General features: G+C 39.8%; 1 long non-coding RNA gene across 3 annotated transcripts in view; it reads left to right on the top strand.

Annotated features, from left to right (window-relative positions):
- The first annotated feature begins 93 nt into the window (after positions 1–93).
- The window catches only part of LOC132424774 (uncharacterized), a 42,600-nt gene continuing 19,721 nt past the window's right edge, over positions 94–22,972 (top strand). For all 3 annotated transcript variants that reach the window (XR_009519267.1, XR_009519265.1, XR_009519266.1), the window contains exon 1: positions 94–182. This is a non-coding gene — a long non-coding RNA (uncharacterized lncRNA). The remainder of the gene's footprint in view (positions 183–22,972) is intronic.

Consider the following 22,972-nt stretch of genomic DNA (forward strand, 5'->3'; position numbering starts at 1 on the left):
CCCGGCCCGCCCCGGCCCCACCCCCGCCCCGTAGGCGACGCTACGCTCCCCGGTCCACGTCGGGGCCCCAACCTGAGCCGCGGCCCTGGAAAGGCAAGGGGAGCGAGAGAGGCCTGGCTTACCCCTATTCGCCGCAGGGACCGCAGAATGGACCTGACGTTGGATTGAGCACTGACCTTAGAGTGAGTGGAGGCTGGGCCTGTAATGTAAGAAGGCCTTGGCGGCAGCACCATAGGACGGTAGCTCATTTGCTTCGTGGACAGTCTCCTGTCTTGTAGTTTTAGGTCCCCGCATTCCAACCCCCCCACCCCACCCCCGGTATTTACTCACAATAAGGGAGCTCTAGTGGCCTGGGGTGAGCTAACATCTTGAGAGTTTTCCTGGTCTGTATTCTAGAGCTTCAAAACTAACAGATAAAATTGAACAGGAATTAAATTGCTACCCATGACCTGAGAATTGACCTGGAACGTTGTTTCCAGGATTTGGAGTCCAAGAGGTGAGTTGTCAATAATCTGATATTTCTGAGTGGCTTCATATTTTAAAAAGGTGAAGTTCACACAACATAAAATTAACCATTTTAAAGTGTGCAATTCAATGGCTTTTAGTATGTTCACGGTATGGTACAATCCCAGCCACCTCTATCTAATTCTGAAACATTTCCATCACTCCAAAACAAAACCTCCTACCCATTTAAACGTTTCTTCACATCTCCTTCTGCCCTCAGTCCCTGGCAACCTATTTACCTATTTTGGATATTTCATATAAATGGAATTATAACAATATGTGACCTTTTGTAGCTGGCTTCTTTCACTTAGCATAAATGTTTTCAAGGTTCATCCACATTGTGGCATGTATCAGCACTTCATTCCTTTTTATGGCTGAATAATATTCCATTGCATGTATAAACCACAATTTGTTTATCTGTTCATCCACTGATGGGCCTTTGTGCTGTTTCCACCTTTTGGCTATTGTCAGTAGCACTGCTGTAGACATGCGTGTACAAATATTTGTCTGAATACCTGTTTTCAGTTCTTTGGGGTACATACCTAGGAGTTGAATTGCTAGATCATATGGAAATTCTATTTTTAACTTTTTGAGGAACAATCAAACTGTTTTTCACGAGCCTGAACCATTTTACACTCCTACCAACAGTGAACAGAGGGTTCCAATTTCTCCACATTCTCCATCACTTGTTACTTAACATTAAAATTTAAAATTATTTATTGCCTTCCTAATGGGTATGAAGGTTTTGGTTTGGATCTCCCTGTTAACTAGTGATGTTGAGTGTCCTTCCTGTGCTTGTTGACCGTTTGTATATCTTCAGAGAAATGTCTACTCAAGTCCTTTGCCCATTTCTAATTGGGTTATCTTTTTGTTATTGTAAGTGGTTCTTTATATATTCTGGATATCAGACCCAATCAGATATATGATTTGCAAATATTTTCTCCCATTTTGCAGGTTGTCTTTTCACTTTCTGATAATATCCTTTAGTGCATACATGGCTTTAATTTTGATGAAGTCCAGTTTATCAATTTTTTCTTTTATTGCTTGTGCATTTGGTGTCATAGTCAAGAATCTGTTGTCAAATCCAAAGTCATGAAGATTTACCTCTATGTTTTCTTCTAAGAGTGTTATGGTTTTAGCACTTACATTTAGATTGTTGATACGTTTTGAGTTAATTATTGTATATGGTGTGAGGTCCGGGTCCAGCTTCATTCTTTGGCATGTGGTTATCCAGTTGTCCCAGCACCATTTGTTGCAGAGACTGTTCTTTCCCCCTGTGAATGGTCTTGGCCCCCCTTGTCAAAAATCACTGGGCTATAGATAAATGGGAAAAAACAAATTTTAAAAAGAGCTTTTTAAATGAAAATAAACCCAAGATGGAAATGGGGCAGGTCCGCATTTTGACAGACAAAATAATGATCCAAATAATAACCTTTGATAAATTAGAGAAATGAATTACAAGTAACAGAAACAATGATTAAACAATAGGTTCTTTAAAATGTAAAGATCCTTCAGGGTCACAAACTCAACGCTAACTGATGTATGAGTCATCTCTGCAGAATCCCCAAGAAAGGACTGCCCAGCCAGGTTTGTCGTTGTTTTGGGAACTTGCGGTATTGTACTTTATTGAGAGGTTGAATTTCAGCCCCTAATGTGGAGCATAAAGACTCGTAAAATGAGTTTAGGAGGTATTCCCTCTTCCATTTTCTGGTAGAGTTTGAGAAGGATTGGTGTTAGTTCTTCTTTAAAGGTTTTGTAGAATTCACCCAGAGAAGCCATCTGATCCTGCCTTTGAAGAGATTTTTGATCACTGATTCGATCTCTTACTACTGATTCAATCCCTTTACTTTTTATAGGTTTGTTCAGATTTCCTATTTCTTGTTGAGTCAGTTTTGGTAATTTGTGTGTTTCTAGGAATTTGTCCATTTTCTGTAGATTATCTAATTTGTTGGTGTATAATTGTTCATAGTATGCCCTTATAATTCTTTGTTTTTCTTCAAGGGTCATAATGATGTCCCCACTGTCATTCTGATTTTAATTATTTAATTATACCTTTTCTCTTTTTTATCAGTCTAGCTAAAAGTTGGTCAATTTTATTGAGCTTTTCAAATTTTTCATTTTAGTTATTGTACATTTCAGCTCCAGAATTACTTCTGTTTGGTTCCTTTTTATAATTTCTGTCTTTTTGTTGATCTCTTCTATTCGTTTATACATTGATTGTTCTCTGGTTTCCTTTAGTTCTATGTCCACAGTTTCCTTGAGCTATTTGAGCATATTTAAGATAGTTCATCTAAAGTCTTTGTCTTAGCAAGTCCAATTTCTGGGCTTCCTCGGAGATGGTTTCTGCCAAATTCTTTTTCCTGTGAATGAGTCATACTTTTTCTTTGTATGCCTTGTAATTTTTTGTTGACAACTAGACAATTTGAATATTGTGGCAGCTCTGGAAATCAGATTCTGTACCCCTTGGCAAGGTTTGCCGTTATTGCTTGTTAAGGGTTACAATCATGCATTTGTTTAGTGACATTTCCAAACTATTTTTGCAGACTGTATTCCTTTTTTTAATTTAATTTTTATTTTATATTGGGGTATAGTTGATTTACAATGTTGTGTTAGTTTCAGGTGTACAGCAAAGTGATTCAGTTATACATATACATATATCCACTCTTTTTCAGATTCTTTTCCCATATAGGTTATTAAAGAATATTGAGTATAGTTCCCTGTGCTATACAGTAGGTCCTTGTTGATTATCTATTTTATATATAGTAGTGTGTATCTGTTCATCTCAAACTCCTAATTTATCCCCTTTCCCCTTTGGTAACCATAAGTTTGTTTTCGAAGTCTGTGAGTCTGTTTCTGTTTTGTAAATAAGCTCATTTGTATCATCTTTTAAAATTCCACATATCAGTGATATCATATGATATTTGTCTTTCTGTCTGACTGACTTCACTTAGTATGATAATCTCTAGGTCCATCCATGTTGCTGCAGATGGCATTATTTCATTCCTTTTTATGGCTGAGTAATATTCCATTGTATATATGTACCACATCTTCTTTATCCATTCCTCTGTCGATGCACATTTAGGTTGCTTCCACGTGCAGACTGTATTCCAATCATGTGTAGTCACTGAGGTCTCTGTTCCATTATCTCATTGGTCAGCCACTGAGTTGACACAGATTTCCTTAAATACCTGGAGTTCACCCCCACCCCACCCCAAATTAGAAGAAACTTCTCCTGGTCTTTGTAGATTGGCCCTGAGCTGGGTTCTCCTGCTGTACTTAACCAGGCCACCTGCAACTCTGCCTTAGTCTTTGTTTCCTGCTTGCATGGAAGATTAGCCAAAAGTGCAAGCCTAGGATCCTCTCAGGTCTTTTCTGAGCATATGTCTGGCCCTGGACATGTGTGTTGTAGTCTGGATTTCCTGATATAAGAAGTAGCCCTTCAAAGCCCTTGTTCTTCCAGTAATCTTCCTCCTCAGCCTTCCCCTTTCCAGGCTTTTTGGTTTGTCTGCTGCTTAACCCCATCTGCCGCCCCTTGCCCCAGACAACTGTGGGTACTGTATGTCTTTAAATCCTTTCAAAAGATGCCACTTGGGAAGCTGCTCCAGTCTGAGGGGGGTGAAGCAAATGTCAGCCTCCGCACCCTCACGGACCTGCCAGCTGGGCCAAAATGTACAGCCACATTTTTGAGAACAAGGTCTGTATTGCCCACCTTGGCATCAGCAAACCACAGCAGGGATTCAGGCTGTTGTCCCCCTGGCTGCTGCTGGGCTGGGGAATGGGAGATGGTGGGTGGGTAAGCAAAAATGCTGCAACAATTTCTTACTGAAATAGCAGCCTCTTTCTTCATGAGTCACTCCCCTGGTTGCTCTAAGTTTTTTTTTTTATTAGATTCCAGAGTTCCAGAAAAGCTGATTCTGTTAGATTTTATCAGCTTAATGGTTGCTTAAGTGGAGGTACTGATTCTTGGAGCCCCTGGTCTGCCATTTTCCATGACATCACTCCTAAGTAGCCTGACTTTTACTACTGAACACTATTGACTGAAAAATTTTCTCCTTGATGCCGTGCTCGCCTTATTTCTCTCCATGGTGGATTTCACCTCCTCTGCCCATTGTTGCTTCCAGGCGTCACTGGAGTTCTGTTCTCACTGTGCGCACTCTTCTTGGGGAATCCACCCATGACCTAAGCTGCCACCTCTATGTTGATGAATCTCCAACTTAGTCCTCTCCCCAGAGCCCCAGACATGTGGACCACTACTCATGGACCACTCCACTCAGAAATCCCACAGATCACTCTAGGTGAAGCCGTGTGAGTAAGTTCTGGCTAATGGGATGGAAGGAGAAGAGGTACATCCTCACTCTTATTCTTCTTGCTATCTGGAACGTGGAGGTGATAACCAGAGCTCAAGCAGCCATCTTGGACCGTGACGACCATGAGGATGGAGAATCAATAAAATGGAGGGAGCTCTGTCTTTGATGATTGTGGAGCCACTAGCTTAGAATTGCTTACCTCCTTACTGTGTCTCAGGGAGGGAAAAACAATTTTATCTTGTTCAACAGGCCATTGTTATTTTTTGACTCCTTCACATGAAACTAAGCCAAAGCTTGCTTAATGCACAAGACTGTTCCAGCCCTATTCCCCTTACACCATTGTTCCACTGGCTGTACTAAGCTACATGCACCTCTCTCTGCTAGCATTCCTTTGCACAGCATCTACTGCAGACAAGTCACTTTTCTCCCTCACTTCCTGTGAACATCTCTAGAGCAGGACCTATACATTTCTTGGATTCTTGACATGTCAACTTTTTAAAGCAAGAAAAAGAGGAATAGGGAATGGACAGTTCTTGGACCCCATTTATATGTGCTTTACATTTTATTTGTCTTAACTTGAACCATTAGAACAACTCTGGAGGGGTGGAACGTTATTATTGCTCTTTTATATATGGGGAAATAGAAGTCAACAAAGACAAAGATGTTTCCCAAATATACATGGATAACGAGGGGCAGAATTAAGTGTAGACCTTGAGTCTGTCTGACCTGATGCAGCAGCCCTCTTTAGCCCACTTAGAAGGTTCCATGTCAGTGCATCAGCTGGTCTGTGGCTGAGTAATCTTTGATGAATTAATTCCCTTCATGGTTCTCCTTTGAGATTGTCACTCTCAGCTGCTTTTCACATGCTGGTTTGTGAAGGATGAGTAAGCACCTTCCTGAACCTGACCTCGGTTCCAGAAGGGGTGGTTTCTGCTTCAGGTTTTGGTGTGCAGGGGATTTTAAGTTTCCTCAAAAAATTAAAACTAGAACTACCATATGGTCCAGCAATTCCACTCCTAGGTATTTATCCAAAGAAAATGAAAACGCTACTCCGAAAAGATATATCCACCCCTATGTTCATTGTAGCATTGTTTACAATAGCCAAGATAGGGAAGCAACCTAAGTGTAAATAATTTTTAAATTTTTGAACAACGTCCATACTGTTTTCCATAGTGGCTGCACCAACTTACATTGCTACCACCAGTGTACAAGGGTTCCCTTTTCTCCACATCCTTGCCAACACTTGTTATTTCTTCTCTTTTTGATAATAGCCATTCTGACAGGTGTGAGGTGATATCTCATTGTGCTTTTGATTTGCATTTTCCTGATGGTTAGTGATGTTGAACATCTTTTCATGTGTGTTGGTCATCTGTATATCTTCTTTGGAAAAATGTCTATTTAGCTCCTCTGCCCATTTTTAAATTGGGTTATTCGTTTTTCTGATGTTGAGTTGTATATTTTGGATATATTATATTTGTATATTTTGGATATTAACTCCTTACCAGATGTATTATTTGCAAATACCTTCTCCCATTCAGTAGGCAGCCTTTTCATTTTGTTGATGGTTTCCTTTGCCATGCAAGAGCTTTTTAGTTTGAGGTAGTGCTATTTGTTTATTTTTGCTTTTGTTTCCTATGCCTGAATAGACAGATCCAAAAAAATATGCTAAGACCAATGTCAAAGAGCCTACTGCCTATGTTTTCTTCTAGGAGTTTTATGGTTTCATAAAACCTATGGTTTAGGTCTTACATTTAAGACTTTAATCCATTTTGAGTTTATTTTTGTGTATAGTGTGAGAAAGTGGTCCAGTTTGATTCTTTTGCAAGTGGCTCTCCAGTTTTCCCAACACCATTTATTGACAAGGCTGTCTTCCCCCCACTGTTTATTCTTGCCTCCTTTGTCATAGATAAATTGACATATAAGGGTGGGTTTATTTCTGGGTTCTGTATTCTGTTCCATTGATCTATGTGTCTGTGCCAGTATCATACTGTTTTGATGACCGTAGCTTTATAACATAGTTTGAAATCAGGGATTGTGGTAACCTCCAGCTTTGTTCTTCTTTCTCAAGATTGTTTTGGCTATTCAGGATCTTTTGTGTTTCCATACAAATTTTAGAATTATTTGTTCTAGTTCTGTGAAAAATACCATGGATATTTTGATAGGCATTGAATGGACTCTGTAGATTGCCTTGGGGCGTATGGGCATTTTAACAATATTAATTTTTCCAAACCATGACCGTGTTATATCTTTCCATTTGTCTTTGTCATCTTCAGTTTCTTTCATCAGTGTCTTATAGTTTTCCAAGTATAGGTCTTTTACCTCCTTGGTTAGATTTATTCCTGGGTATTCTTTTTGATACAATTGTAGATGGGATTGTTTTCTTAACACATTATTGACCAGAGATGTATTAATCCGTTTTTAGAGAGTGATACAACTAACATCACCATGCAAAGTTGTTAGAACTTAAAATTGATCAGGGGTTCATTATAGAACTCATGATTGTCGTTATCATTCACATTTTGTTCCATTAGGTTTTTGTTCCAACCTTGTGTATATTATAAATGTAAAATTTTCTAAAATGACGCATCATAGAATTTTGAGTGAGGAAGAATTTTTCGGCGAATTTTATGCAGATACTTTCTCTGATTGTCCGAGTGACATATATACTAGTGTCTCAGAAGATGATAGTTCTTCAGAATATAGTTCTGATTCAGACGATGTGAATATTAAGCCAAAAAAAGACAAAAAACCTTAGTGATTGATTCTGATACAGAAAGTGAAAATGAAACTCATGGTGCTCGAGAATGCTCCTTTGCTTCTACAGAAGAGTGAATTGAAGACAACATTTCATGAAAATTAGAAGACTTTACAGGTGAGTCAGGTGTAACTGTTGAATGTAATAAACCCACAAAGTGTTAGTGAAATAACATAATTATTTTTGGCTGGCCAAAATAAAAATCACCGGCCATAGGCATTAGTTTCTGCAAAAATCCCCCAGTCAATAATGAGTTAATTTTATTTTTATTTTCTGATAGTTCATTGTTAGTGTATAGAAATACAACAGCTTTCAGTATATTAATTGTGTATCCTGCAACTTCACTAAATTTATTTCTTAGTTCTAATAGTTTTTTGGTTGATGTTTTTAGGATTTTCTATATATAGTATCACGTCATCCGAAAACAGTGACAGTTTTACTCCTTCCTTTCCAATTTGAATTCCTTTTATTTCTTTTTCTTGTCTGATTGCTGTGGCTAGGACTTCCAATACTATGTTGAATAAAAGTGGTAAGAGTGGGCATCCTTGTTTCTGATTTTAGAGAAACATTTTCAGTTTTTCACCCTTGAGTATAATGTTGACTGCTAGTTTGTCATATATAGCCTTTATTATGTTGAGGTGTGTTCCCTCTATAACTGCTTTATTGAGAGTTTTTATCATAAAGAGGTGTTGGATTTTGTCAAAAGCTTTTTCTGCATCTATTGAGATGATACTGTGATTTTTGTTCTTCATTTTGTTAATGTGGTGTATCACATTGATTGATTTGTAGATAATGAACCATCCTTGCATCCCTGGGATAAATCCCACTTGATCATGGTATATGTATGATCCCTTTAATGTATTGTTGAATTTGGCTTGCTAATATTTCCTTAAGGACTTTTGCATCTGTGTTCATCAGTGATATTAGCCTGTAATTTTCTTTTTTTGTGGCGTCTTTGTCTGCTTTCAGGTAAATGCTGGCTTCATAAAATGAGTTTGGGAACATTCTTTCCTCTTCAGTTTTTTGGAATAGTTTGACATTAATAGTTTGGTATTAATTCTTCTTTAAATATTTGGTAGAAGTCATCTGTGAAGCAGTCTGGTCCTGGACTTTTGTTTGTCAGGAGGTTTTTTTTTTTTAATTACTGATTCAATTTCATTACTGGTAATTAGTCTGTTCATATTTTCTATTTCTTTCTGATTCAGTCTTGGGAGATTGTATGTTTCTAGGAATGTATGCATTTCTTCTAGGTTGTCCATTTTATTGGCATATAATTGTTCATAGTAATCTCTTATGAGTTTTTGCATTTCTGTGGTGTCAATTGTAACTTTTCCTCTTTCATTTCTGATTTTATTGATTTGGGTCCTCAATCTGTTTTTCTTGATGAATCTGGCTAAAGGTTTATCAATTTTGTTTTTTTCAAAGAACCAGCTCTTAGTTTCATTAATCGTTTCTTTTTCTTTTTCTTTCTTTTTTTTTTTTGCGGTATGCGGGCCTCTCACTGTTGCGGCCTCTCCCGTTGCGGAGCACAGGCTCCAGACATGCAGGCTCAGCGGCCATGGCTCACGGGCCCAGCCGTTCCGCAGCATGTGGGATCTTCCCAGACCGGGGCACAAACCTGTGTCCCCTGCATCGGCAGGTGGACTCTCAACCACTATGCCACCAGGGAAGCCCTTTTCTTTTGTTTTTAAAGTGTCTATTTCATTTCTTTCTGCTCTGCTCTTGACGATTTCTTTCCTTCTGCTAACCTTGGGCTTTGTGTGTTCTTTTTTCTAGTTTTTCAGCCATAAGTTTAGGTTGTTTATTTGAGATCTTTCTTATTCCCTGAGGTAGGCTTGTATCGCTATAAACTTCCGTCTCAAGGCTGCTTTTGCTGTGTCCCATAGGTTTTGGACTGTTGTGTTTTCAAGTCTGGAACAGTTTCTTTGCCTCCCCTTTGAGCCATGCAAAGCCACTTTCCATGATACACCGTGTTTGGATAGTCTCACCTGTAGGGTTTCAGGACAGAGCCAGTCTGCCAGCTATGAAACCCAGCCATGGGCCAGTTGCTGGCAACAGATCTGCAGTATTGCCAGTCATGGGTGACACTGTGGACAGAAGGGATGCTTGAAGGACACCCTGAAACAGCTCTTGCCAGTATGTCTAGAAATTGCCAGCAATTGCCTGAAAGATTATGTCGATTCACGTAATGACTCACATTTACATCATTTTCTCTGCATGAGAGCTAGGATGGCTCATCTCTCCTTGGAGGATGTTTGTATTATTATTATTATTATTATTATTATTATTATTATTATTATTATTATTTGGCTGCACCATGCAGCTTGCAGGGTCTTATTTCCCTGAACCAGGGATTGAACCTGGGGCCCTGGCAGTGAGAGCACCGAGTCCTAACCACTGGACCACCGGGAATTCCCGATGTTTGTGTTATTTTAAAGGAGTTCCTATGATGTCTGCTTTTACCATTTCAGTAAGTTAAGCTAGACGTTTTCTAACTTTTTGGTTTTGCTACCCCTTTATGCTCTCAAAACTGAGGACTCCAAAAAGCTTTTGTTTATGTGGACTATATCTATCAATATTTACGGTATTAGAAATTAAAACTGAGAAATTTAAAAAATTTATTCTTTTTAAAGTAATAACCAATGACATATTAACATAACATTTTAATGAAAAATAACTATATGTTACTGCAAAAAATTAGCGAGAAAAGTGGCACTGTTTTACATTTGTGGTAGGTAGAATAATGTCCCCCAAAGAAGTCTATACCCTATTCCCTAGAACCTGTGAATATGTTAACTTTAAATGGCAAAAGGGACTTTGTAAATGTGACTAGGGTTAAGGACCCTGAGATGGGGAGTTTTCCTGGATTGTCCAGGTGGGCTTAGTCACACAAATCCTTAAAAGTGCAGAACCTTTCCTGGCTGTGGTCGGAAGGAGATGCAACAACTAAAGAAGAGTCAGAGGGAAATGCAGTGTTGCTGGCTTTGAATATAGAGGAAAGAGACCTCAAGCCAAAGAAAGAGTGTGGCCTCTACAAGTTGGAAAAGGCAAGGAGACACATTCTCCATTAGAGCCTCGAAAAAGGAGCACAGCCCTGTAACACCTGTTAGTCCCGTAAGACGTGTGTTGGACTTCTGCCCTACAGAACTGTAGGGTAATAAGCATGTATTACTAAGCCACTAAGTTTGCGGTAATTTTTTATAACAGCAAGAGAAAACTAATACAACATTTTTGCAAATTTCTTTAATGACTGGCTTATAAGCAGACAACTGGATCCTCACATCTGCTTCTGCATTCAATCTTTTGTGATATGCCGCTTTGGTGGAAGTATACGAAGAAAATTTGACCTTGCATAGATTTAAAGTTGGAAAACGTAAGAATGTTTCAATAGCCTTCTCAGATCATTGTGGATTATTCTGATACTATGCTAAGTTTAACAATTGTAATTTCTTATAGTTGCAGAGTGGAGTCTGAAATGATATCAATAACTTTTCATATCTGTTACATTAAAATGCATTGATCTCTCTTGAACTTTAATGGATCCTTTTACCCATGCATGATTTTATAACATCATGTATTGACCATTTAGAAAAACATTGGTTCACTGATTATGCAGATCTTCCAAATATTAACACACTTCATTTTACACTATAAAAAACACAAATTTTTAATATCACCACCAATCTCATCCGGAAAATCTTTAGGTGCTGGGAAGCTATTAAAGTCACTATGGCAGATACAAGTTTTCTAGAATTCTCCTTTTCACTTGAAAGCTTACATTTTGTCATTAGTAACACATACCATCAGTATCTCCCTATGACTTGTTTCCCTTTGAAATGATAGACTCACTTTGTTCATTTTCAAGAAAATGTCTGCCAGGTACACAAGTCTGAATAGCTTTCAGTTGTCCATCATACTTCCAAGCAAAAATGATGTTCTCTAGAAAAAGCAGCTAGTGCAGCTTATGTGTAAGCGTAATCACATGAGTGCTTTTCATAGAGACAACCAAGACACTTCAGATTGTAGCAGAAATGCTTGATGCCTGCTTCCCATTTCACTACACAGAATGGTAAAAGGATTATAAATCAAGGGTAGAGATTAAATAAAATGGATAACCTTTACTGATTTCTTTTGTACGTTCTCAGTTGAATCTGACTCTTTTAAAAAGTCACTAATTTGTGACAGTGACTGATGTAATGACTACCAGTACTGTTTGGCGCCGCTGAGTTCTTCTACACTCAAACACCAGAAGTTTTACCTGCCATTGCTTTTGTTCCATCAGTGCACATGTCAACATAGTGAGAAAGAATAATAATAAAATCTTAGTATTAGTATGAAAACCATATTGCCCACACATACCCTAGGGGTCTGCAGATCGCACTTGGAGAACCACCAATTGAAGCCGTTTTCTCTCCGGGCTCCACCTTCGTTCAATATTTCTATGGCGTGAAGCGGATGGGCGCAGCATTTTGGTGTTTGTTTCTTTAAACCATTTCAAGGATGTGCATATCGCCTTGTCATTTTTCTTACAAGATTTATGAAATTAAATTATACTTTGTAGACAACTCGGCAAACATTTTTTTTAATAGCCTGGCTTCCACTTTCTTATTTTCTTTGGTTGTGTGTACCACTCTACACGTGTTGGTTTAGGAAGGAAAGTAGTAGCTGTCCAATAGTCATGCCCACTGAGTGAGGAATTACTTTACTGAACGTGGAGGGAAAAGGTGTGATGCATGTTAAGGTAATCGAACAAGGAGGCCATTAGACTGAATTGGCTCTAATGCCTTGGTGCCTCACGCAGGCAAACCAAAACCTAAGCCAGAGTTGATGCACTTGAACCAGAGAAAATGAAACTTAAGAACCACCAACCACAAACAGCCAACTAGGCTTTCCCAAATAAGGCAACTAACTGCTTAAGCTGTGGCCAATCAAATAATTTCCTTGCTTTGCTTCTTCTCTGTAAAACCCCTCCCCTAGCTCCTGTCAGTGAGAGCTCCTAATCACCTTTGGTTTGGTGCTGCCCAGTTAAATCAATGTGGACTCAAATAAACTCTTAAAAAAAAAAAAAAAGTTAATGTGCCTCAGCTTATCTTTTTTTTTTTTTTTTTTTTTTTTTTTTTTGGTGGTACGCGGGCCTCTCACTGTTGTGGCCTCTCCCGTTGCGGAGCACAGGCTCCGGACGCACAGGCTCAGCGGCCATGGCCCACGGGCCCAGCCGCTCCGCGGCATGTGGGATATTCCCAGACCGGGGCACGAACCCGTGTCCCCTGCATCGGCAGGCGGACTCTCAACCACTGCGCCACCAGGGAAGCCTTATGTGAACCATTTTATAGCCTACTTTTTTCCCCTTAACATTGCATTATATTCATGTACTACTATGTAGTACATGAACATATTCATGTCATGTAGTACATGACATGAACATGTCATCAACATTATTTGAAATAGTGGGACAATATTCCAGTGAATAGATACACCACACTATGTTTAACCATTCACTTACTGTTGTACTTTTTAGATTACTTCCAATTTAAAAAATTTTAGGGCATAGATTTCTTTGTATTTAGAATTATTTCCTTTAGGATGAATCTGCATAAATGAAATTATTGGGGCTTTTGAAGAATATTATGAAATTGCTTTTCAAAAGATTTGCATTAAGGTTTGCTCCCCTCCAGCAAGGTGTGAGACTGTCTCTTCCCTCTACCCTGGCTATTTTTAGAAATTACAGTTTTTATAAAATTGTTTGCTAATTTTTTTGAATTTTATTTATTATTTTTATACAGCAGGTTCTTATTAGTTATCTATTTTATACCTATTAGTGTATATATGTCAATCCCAATCTCCCAATTCATCACACCACCACACCCCCACTTTCCCCCCTTGGTGTCCATATGTTTGTCCTCTACATCTGTGTCTCTATTTCTGCCTTGCAAACCGGTTCATCTGTACCATTTTTCTAGATTCCACATATATACATTAATATACAATATTTGTTTTTCTCTTTCTGACTGACTTCACTCTGTATGACAGTCTCTAGGTCCATCCACATCTCTACAAATGACCCAATTTCATTCCTCTTTATGGCTGAGTAATATTCCATTGTATATATGTACCACATCTTCTTTATCCATTTGTCTGTCGATGGGCATGTAGGTTGCTTCCATGACCTGGCTATTGTAAATGGTGTTGCAGTGGACATTGGGGTTCATGTGTCTTTTCGAATTATGGTTTTCTCTGGGTATATGCCCAGTAGTGGGATTGCTGGGTCTTATGGTAATTCTAAGTTTAGTTTTTTAAGGAACCTCCATACTGTTCTCCATAGTGGCTATATCAGTTTACATTCCCACCAAAAGTGCAAGAGGGTTCCCTTTTCTCCACACCCTCTCCAGCATTTGTTGTTTGTAGATTTTCTGATGATGCCCATTCTAACCAGTGTGAGGTGATACCTCATTGTAGTTTTGATTTGCATTTCTCTAATAAGTAGTGTTGTTGAGCAGCTTTTCATGTGCCTCTTGACCATCTGTATGTCTTCTTTGGAGAAACGTCTATTTAGGTCTTCTGTCTTTTTTTTTTTTTTAACATTTTTATTGGAGTATAATTGCTCTACAATGGTGTGTTAGTTTCTGCTTTATAATGAAGTGAATCAGTTATACATATACATATATCCCCATATCTCTTCCCTCTTGCATCTCCCTCCCTCCCACCCTCCCTATCCCACCCTTCTAGCTGGTCACAAAACACCGACCTGATCTCCCTGTGCTATGTGGCTGCTTCCCACTAGGTATCTATTTTACATTTGGTAGTGTATATATGTCCATATATACACTTTGTCCCAGCTTACCCTTCCCCCTCCCCATGTCCTCAAGTCCATTCTCTCGTAGCTTTGTATCTTTATTCCCGTCTTGCCCCTAGGTTCTTCGTGACCATTTTTTTTTTTTAGATTCAATATATATGTGTTAGCATATGGTATTTGTTTTTTCTTTCTGACTTACTTCACTCTGTATGACAGACTCTAGATCCATCCACCTCACTACAAATAACTCAATTTCATTTCTTTTTATGGCTGAGTAATATTCCATTGTATATATGTGCCACATCTTCTTTATCCATTCATCTGTCAATGGACACTTAGGTTGCTTCCATGTCCTGTCTATTGTAAATAGAGCTGCAATGAACATTGTGGTACATGACTCTTTTTGAATTATGGTTTTCTCAGGGTATATGCCCAGTAGTGGGATTGCTGGGTCGTATGGTAGTTCTATTTTTAGTTTTTTAAGGAACCTCCATACTGTTCTCCATAACGGCTGTATCAATTTACATTCCCACCAACAGTGTATGAGGGTTCCCTTTTCTCCACACCCTCTCCGGCATTTATTGTTTGTAGATTTTTTGATGAAGGCCATTCTGACCAGTGTGAGATGATATTGCATTGTAGTTTTGTTTTTTTTATTTGCGGTACACGGGCCTCTCACTGTTGTGGCCTCTCCCGTTGCAGAGCACAGGCTCCGGACGCACAGGCTCAGCGGCCATGGATTACGGGCCCAGCCGCTCCGCAGCATGTGGAATCTTCCCTGACTTGGGCACGAACCCGTGTCCCCTGCATCGGCAGGCAGACTCTCATCCACTGCGCCACCAGGGAAGCCCCTCATTGTAGTTTTGATTTGCATTTCTCTAATGATTAATGATGTTGAGCATTTTTTCATGTGTTTGTTGCCAATCTGTATATCTTCTTTGGAGAAATGTCTATTTGGGTCTTCTGCCCATTTTTGGATTGGGTTGTTTGTTTTTTTGATATTGAGCTGCATGAGCTGCTTGTAAATTTTGGAGATTAATCCTTTGTCAGTTGCTTCATTTGCAAATATTTTCTCCCATTCTGAACGTTGTCTTTTCGTCTTGTTTGTGGTTTCCTTTGCTGTGCAAAAGCTTTTAAGTTTCATTAGGTCCCACTTGTTTATTTTTGTTTTTATTTCCATTTCTCTAGGAGGTGGGTCAAAAAGAATCTTGCTGTGATTTATGTCATAGAGTGTTCTGCTTGTGTTTTCCTCTAAGAGTTTGATAGTGTCTGGCCTTACATTTAGGTCTGTAATCCATTTTGAGTTTATTTTTGTGTATGGTGTTAGGGAGTGTTCTAATTTCATTCTTTTACATGTAGCTGCCCAGTTTTCCCAGCATCACTTATTGAAGAGGCTGTCTTTTCTCCATTGTATATCCTTGCCTTCTTTGTCATAGATTAGTTGACCAAAAGTGCGTGGGTTTATCTTTGGGCTTTCTATCCTGTTCCACTGATCTATATTTCTGTTTTTGTGCCAGTACCATATTGTCTTGATTACTGTAGCTTTGTAGTATAGTCTGAAGTCAGGGAGTCTGATTCCTCCAGCTCCTTTTTTTTCCCTCAAGATTACTTTGGCTATTCGGGGTCTTTTGTGTCTCCATACATATTTTAAGATTTTTTTCATTCTATTTCTGTAAAAAATGTCATTGGTAATTTGATAGGGATTACATTGAATCTGTAGATTGCTTTGGGTAGTATAGTCATTTTCACAATATTGATTCTTCCAAACCAAGAACATGGTATATCTCTCCATCTGTTTGTGTCATCTTTTATCTCTCCATCTGTTTGTGTCATCTTTGCTAATTTTTCAAGATTAAAAAAATACAAGAACAACTCCATGTTGTTATAAATTACACTGATTGCTAGGGAGTATGAATCTTTTTCTATATTCATTTACATTTTTTCTTTTGTGAATTGCCTATTGAGTCTTATGTGTGTGTATCGTTTGGTGTCTCGATGCTTTTCTTAATAATTTATATGAGCTTTTGTAATAAGGATATTGGCCCCATTCAGGTATTTGCTATGAATATTTTCTGAGCTAACACAAAGGATCAGGTGAAACTGGACTGACCTGAGGCAGAGATCTTGCCAGTATCAAATTTATGAATACAATAATCAAGAGGCACATGCAAAGCAGGGGGAAGTCTGAGACATCCCCGGTGGTTCCTGGGTCTGCTTGGACATGTGCTCCCTGGCTCACAATAATATATGAAGTCTCTAACAAGGTTTGCAGGGCACCTCACACAGTGCGGGGCGGGGGGTGGGGGTGGGGAGTGGCACTTAGGTCCTCTAAATTTAGGTCATCTCTATTTTATACCCAATAGTTGTACAACTCTAATATTACCCTTCCCAGTCATAAATCCAGAGTCTAGGTCTGTTTATGATAAGCCATTCTAAACCAGAGACATCATGCTGAAAGAATTTAGTTTATAAGCACTCTCCTCCTAGCAAATATCCAGTTGTCAGTATATTTACAAGGGGATTAGACCAGGTCGCTGGCCTTTCTTTCCCTGGGAATGTCCCCCACTAATCAGAAGAGGAATGAGTCCAAGCCAGCTGCCTAACTTCTTTCCTCCTCATTTCCCAAGGTAGCTGTTTGCATTAAAAAATTTTTTTTCTTTTGGACTCTAGAAGTTCTTAAAAACTGTAGTGTAATTAAGGGGGTTTCTGGTTTCAACAATGACAGAGTAGCTTATATTAGTCTAATCCTCTTACAGACAACAGTTATAAACTCTAGACAAAATATTTTAAAAATACATACATTATTTTAAGACACTGGAGAGCAAAGAAAGCAGGCAGAAACTGGAGGGTATTTGACTCTTGAGGAGGGAGGTGCACTCTTAAATCCTGCTTTCCTGTGACTTGCCCCTGGAGGCACTGACCAATCTGTAAGAGCTTGGGGTGACTAAAAGTCAAGTAGGAAGCCACAGTAAGTCACAGACACAGTCAAATGTATCCTAAGACACAAAGTTAGGTACCAGAGCATGGAGTTTGAGGCTGGCAGGGTAAATAGAAATTGGGGGAGGCCATCCTGGAAGGAAGGAGCCACAGAGTGGAGAACCCCCTCCCAAATCTGCATGTAAATTCCCCCCAAAGCCATGGCTGACCCCTGAACTGTATTACTGTATCACCAGAGGTGAAGGGCATTTTATAATGATAAAAGAGACATTTCATCCGGAAGATACAACCATCCTAATTATGTCTGTATCTAACAATAGAGGTTCCAAGCTCATGAAACAAAAACTGAGAACTGAAGGGAGAAGTAGAAAAACTCACAATCATGGTTGGAGAGAGCTTAACCATCCTCTCTTAGGAATTGATAAAATGAGACAGAACACATACACGCACGCACGCACGCACACACACAACAGTAATGATAAAGATTGGAACAACACTATCTATGGCTGCTGTAACAAATTACCGCAAAGTTGATGGCTAAAAATACAAAATAACTCTCTCACAGTTCTGGAGGTCGGATGTCTGAAATCAGTTTCTCTGGCCCCAAATCAAGGTGCCAGTGGGCAGCACTGCCTTTGGAGGCTCTGTTTCCTTGCCTTTTCCAGCTTCCAGAGCTGCATCCTTGGTTTACAGTCCCTTCCTCCACCTGCAAAGCCAGAAATGTAGCATTTTCCTTCACATTTCCTTCTTCTCTGTAGTCAAATGTACCTGTGCCTGCTTCTTTCTTACAAGGACCACTTGTGATTACATTTAGGGCCCACCTTGGATAACCCATGATAATCTTCTCATCTCAAGATCCTTAACTTAGTCACACATGTAAAGCCCCTTTTGCCCTTGTATAGAAAACCCACACCACTCCTGTGAGTCTCTCCTCTGCTCTCACATGACTGCCACACTCACAACACTTCTGACACCAGATGTGTGGGGTTATTCCCCACACCAAGCAATTCTCCACAACACCAGATGGGTGTCTACAGTTTAACTCAGTTCTCACACTATCTACCTGGAGATGGCATCTATCCCACAGGTGAAGGGCTCAGTCCTACAAGACTGCAGATGCCACTCACAAGTAGTTGGTCCCCAGTTTACCCACAACTTCTGTCCAACGTGACAACAGATCAGTGATCCCCAGGGCCTTCTCCCCCTTGGATTCAATTACTTGCTAGAATAGCTCTCAGAACTCAGGGCAACACTTATGTTTACCATTTGTTAAAGGATATGATAAAGATACAGAGGAACAGCTAAATGAAGAGATACGTAAGGCAAAGTCTGGGGCAGTCCCAAGCACGGGAGTTTCTATCCCCATGGAGTTGAGGAGCTTCACCCGCCTGGCACATGGATGTGTTCACCAACGTAGAAGCTCTCTGAACCCCACACTATTAGGATTTTCATGGTGGCTTCATCATGTAGGTATGATCAATTTTTAAATCAATTTTCAGTCCCACCCATCATTCTCCAGAGAGGGGAGAGGAGCTGGAAGTGGGGTTAGTGATCAATCATGCCTGCATGATGAAGCGTCCATAAAAACCCCAGTAGTTTGGGGTTTAGAGAGCTTCCAGGTTCGTGAACACATGGAGGTGCTAGGAGAGGGCGTGGGAGCTCCATGCCCCTTCCCATATACCTTGCCCCATGCATCTCGTCCATCTGGATGTTCATGGGTATCTTTTATCCTATTTTTAATAATAAACTGGTAGGCAGTAAGTAAACGGTTTTCCTGAGTTCTGTGGGTCACTGTGGCAAATTAATCAAAACCAAGGGGAGTGTTGCGGGAACCTCCAGTTTACAGCTGGTTGGTCAGAAGCACAGGTAACAATGTGGACTTTTGACTGGCGTCTGAGATGGAAGGTGGGGGGCAGTCTTATGGGATCTGTTGCTGTCTCCAGGTAGACAGTGTCAGAATTGAGTTGAATTGTAGGACACTCATCTGGTGTCATACAGTTGCTTGGTGTGGGAAAAACTCTCACACATCTGGTGTCAGAAGTGTTGTGAGTGTGATAGTAGTGTGAGAGTAGAGGAGAGACAAAAAAGAGGAGGACTGAGGTTTTCTTTAAAGCCATATAAGGTAATAGTCACAAGTTCAGGGATTATAATCTGAATATCTTTGGGGACCATTTTTTAGTCAACCACAGTCCAACCCTCAGACCTCAAAGAGTCACGTCTATCCCACACACAAAACATAGTCACCTCATCCTAGCATCCTCCTAAGTCTCAACCTATGACAGTATCATCTCAAGCCACAAATCTTGTCTAAATATCATCAGCTCAAAATCTCGTCACGTATATCATGTAAAACAGGTATGGGTGAGACTCTGGGTATGATCCATCCTGGGGCAAAATTCCTCTCCATCTGTGGACTTGTAAAATTAGAAAACAAGTTACCTGCTCCCAAAATACAATTGTGGGACAGGCACAGGGTAACAGCTGTAGACATTCCCATTTCAAAAGGGAGAGAATGGAAGGAAGAAAGAGTCACCAGCCCCAAGCAATTTTGAAATCCAACTGGCCAAACTCCATTAGGTCTCAAGATCCAGGAGTTATCCTCTGTGGCTTGAGGCTTCCACCCCTACCCTGCCCCCTGCTTCCCCATCTTCTTTTTTCTTGAAGGGTAGCACATGTTTGCACCAGAGTAGTTTTATCAGCCTGCTTCCGGCCTCTAGAATTTTGGTGACAACCTTCTTTCATTTCACCCTTTCTCTTTCAGTTCAAGCTGGCAGTGTTTCTGCTGACATAGCATTCTCAAAACCCTTGTGTATGTCAAGGACATTCATCACACCATGAAACAAGAGGTTCTTCCACAGAGCTTCCCTGGAGTCTCCCATCTCTATTCTTGGCTTCTGCTCAAATGGCTGGGGGGATCCATGGTGACGTGTCTCATCTCTTCAGCACTAGCAAATGGCTCTCCAGCCACACCCTTGGCCTTCTCTCTACAGTCTGCTTTTTGGACAGTGACTCTCCTAATTAGCATGTTTTGCAATCTGGATAGGTCAAGAGTTTCCCAAATCATCAATTCTTGGTGCTTAACAGTTCTTCCCTCAATTTATCTGTTACCTCTCAAATTTTACTATAAGCAGCAAGAAGAAACCAGGCTGCATCCTCTGCACTTTGCTTGGAAGTCTCCTCAGCTACACTTGCTCACAAGTTCTGCTCCCCTCACAACAGGAGGACATAATTCAGCTAAGCTTTCTGCCATGATATAATAAGGATCCTCTTTCCTTCTGATCACATGTTCCTCATTTCCTCTGAACCTTCACCAGCGGCACCTTGAACATCCATACTTTTTGCCAACAGTCTGTTTATGACAATCTAGGTGTTCTCTAAGATTATGTGGGCTTTTCTACTGTGCCCCTCACTTCCATCTGAGCCGTCACTGACAGTCTTTAACAACCGTTATTTCTCCTAACAGTCTACTCGCAGCAATCCAGGCTCTTTCTATCATGCTTCTCAGAATTCTTCCAGAGTCTATCCTTTCCCCAAATCCAAAGCTACTCTGTGTTTTCAGGTGTTTGTTACAGCAGCACCCCGCTTCCAGGCAGTAAAATCTGTATTAGTTTTGTATGGCCCCTGTAACAAATGACCACAAGCCAGTTGGCTCCAAACAACATACATTCACTCGCTTCTACCTCTGAAGGTCAGAAGTCTGCAATTAGTTTCACGGGGCCAAAACCAAGGTGTCAGAATGCAGTGCACACTCCAGAGGCTCTCGGGGAGAATCCATTTCCTTGCCTTTCGCAGCTTTTAGTGGGGTTTCTCCTGCAGATTCCAGCTTGCCTTCTGTGGCTCATGGCTCCTTTATCCATCTTCAATGCTGGCAGCAGAGCATCTTCAAATTTCTCTCTGCTTCATCATGGCATCCCCTTCTCTTCTGTCTCTGTAATCACATCTCCCTCTGCTTTCCTTATAAGTACACTCATGATCACATTTAGGGCCCATCTGGATAATCCAGGATAATCTTCCCATCTCAGGATTCTTAACTTAATCATATCTGCAAAGGTTCTGTTGCCATATGTGGTTAATTTTATGTGTCAAGTTAGCTAGGCCACAGTACCCAGATATTTGGTCAAGCATTATTCTAGATGTTTCTGTGAGGGCATTTTTTAGATGAGATTATCATTTGAATCAGTAGACTTTGAGTGAAGCAAATTACCCCCCATAATGTGGATGGGCCTCATCCAATCAGTTAAAGCCTTAATAGAAAAAGACCGACTTCCCTGGAAGAAAACGGAATTCTGCCGGCAACTGGCCTTTGGACTCAAACTGCAACTCTCTTCTGGGTCTTCAGCCTGCCAACTACCCTGCAGATTTTGGATTTGCCAACCTCCATAATTGCATGAGCCCAATTCTTTAAAATCTCTTTCTCTCTAAATTTATACACACACATCCTATTAGTTCTGTTTCTCTTGAGAACCTGACTAATACATCATATAAGGTAACATTCAGTTTCCAAGAATTAGGACCTAGATACCTTTGGGGCCATTGTTCAGTCTATCACAAATGCCATCAATTCTTTTCAAGTGCATATGGAATCTTCATCAAAATAGACCATATGCTGAACCATAAAATAAGCCTTAGTACATTTCAGTTTTATGTAGTATGTTCTCTTTTGACAACAGAAATAAATGAGAAATCAATAATAATATAACTAGAAAAGTCCCACATATCTGGATATTAAGCAGTACCCACAGGACAAGGGAGAAATCACAAGGAGAGTTAGGAAATATTTCATACTGAATAAAAATACAACCTATCAAAAACTGAGGGTTGGGCTTCCCTGGTGGTGCAGTGGTTGAGAGTCCGCCTGCTGATGGAGGGGACACGGGTTCGTGCCCCGGTCCAGGAAGATCCCACATGCCGTGGAGTGGCTGGGCCCGTGAGCCATGGCTGCTGGACCTGCGCGTCTGGAGCCCGTGCTCCGCGACGGGAGAGGCCATAACAGTGAGAGGTCCACGTACTGCAAAAAAAAAAAACAACCACCAAAAAACTGAAGGTTGCAGCTAGGCAGTGCTTAGAGTAAAATTTATAGCATTAAATGCTTACAGTGTTAGAAAAGAAGAAAGATTTAAAATTAATGACCTAAGTTTTACTTCCAGAACTAGAGGAGTGATTTAAACCCAAAGTGAGTAGCAGAAAAAATAATGATAAGAACAGAAATCAACAAAATAAAAAACAAATGATAGAGTAAATTAAAAATTCCAAAAGTTGGTTTTCTAAAAAGATTAATAAAATTGGTAAACCCCAGTAAGAATTAAGTAAGATTAAGAAGAAAAATAAAGAAAGTAAACATAAATTACCAGTATCAGCAATAAAAGAGGGGTATCATCACAGATTCTACAGATATTAAAAAGATAATAGATGAATATTATAAATAAGTCAATGACACTAAATCTGAAAACTTAGACGAAATGAGAAAATTTCTTGAAAAATCCAAATTATCAAAACTGACACAAAAATAAATACAAAAATTTAATGGTCCCTTTTTACAAATATTGTCTGTTACAGATGTTGAATTCCTAATTAAAAATCTTCCCACAGACAAAACTCCAGGACCAGATAGTTTCCTTGGTAAATTCAATAAAACATTTAAGGAAAAAATAATAATGCCAATCTTACACGAATCCT

The sequence above is a fragment of the Delphinus delphis genome, chromosome 1, assembly GCF_949987515.2.
Source record: "Delphinus delphis chromosome 1, mDelDel1.2, whole genome shotgun sequence".
NCBI lineage: Eukaryota > Metazoa > Chordata > Mammalia > Artiodactyla > Delphinidae > Delphinus > Delphinus delphis.